General features: G+C 29.1%; 1 non-coding gene across 1 annotated transcript; it reads left to right on the forward strand.

Annotated features, from left to right (window-relative positions):
* Positions 1 to 500: 500 nt before the first annotated feature.
* On the forward strand, positions 501 to 641 carry LOC118152454 (U4 spliceosomal RNA). The gene has a single exon (XR_004741218.1). It is a non-coding gene; the product is annotated as a U4 spliceosomal RNA (small nuclear RNA).
* The last annotated feature ends 252 nt before the right edge of the window (positions 642 to 893 follow it).

Raw genomic sequence — 893 nt, forward strand, 5'->3', positions numbered from 1 at the left:
AAGCAGACAAGAATATATAAGGAATCATTTGGACTATCTAGTAAGTCCTATTTGCCTCTACTAGCAGTGACATTTGAAAGCAATGGTAATAGAGGGATAAACAGACTAAATATTGCTGGAACAAAAAGCTAATCATCTGGAAAAAAGTGTCTGATAAATAATTCAAACTAGGCAGTATTAATTCCAAATAGATCAAAATTCTAAAAATAAACAATGAAACAAACAAAAATGCTAGAGAAAGACAAGAAAGATATTTTCTCAATTAGAGAAAGATTTATTTTAAAACTATGACAAAATCTCAAAGTAGAAATAAAAAGGTTGAAGCAATAGACCACATCAACAAAAAATTAGTTTAATTTTTTTTGGCTGACCAAAAAAATACCATGAAGTCAAAAGATAAGCAATACACAAAAAGTGTTGGCAACTTATAACATAAAAAGGCATTACTCTTGATAAGAAGCTACAAGAGTTCAGTGAATGACAAAAAACATTAACAATCTAGCTTTGTACAGTGGCAGTACTGTGTAGCCAATGAGGTTTTTCCAGGGGCGATTATTTCTAATTAACAACTTCTCCCAATATCCCATTATGATGACTTGAAATATAGTTAGCGTTGGCAATTTTTGGCAGTCTCTACGAGGACTAAGTTATATTTTTAAAAATTAATAATCTAAAAGAAAAACATACAAAGATATGTTCATTGCACCAGAATTATATTTAAAGTATGAAATATTAAGATTTGATGGTATATATTAAAATTATAAATGATCTCCCATACACTGTGAGATATAAACTCTACATCTAAGAACATCCTCTATGACTATGCAACTTCATGTGAAACAAAATATTTACCATGTTTTCACTGAAGTATCACTTATAATTACAAACAATTG

Source organism: Callithrix jacchus, chromosome 3 (assembly GCF_049354715.1).
Source record: "Callithrix jacchus isolate 240 chromosome 3, calJac240_pri, whole genome shotgun sequence".
NCBI lineage: Eukaryota > Metazoa > Chordata > Mammalia > Primates > Cebidae > Callithrix > Callithrix jacchus.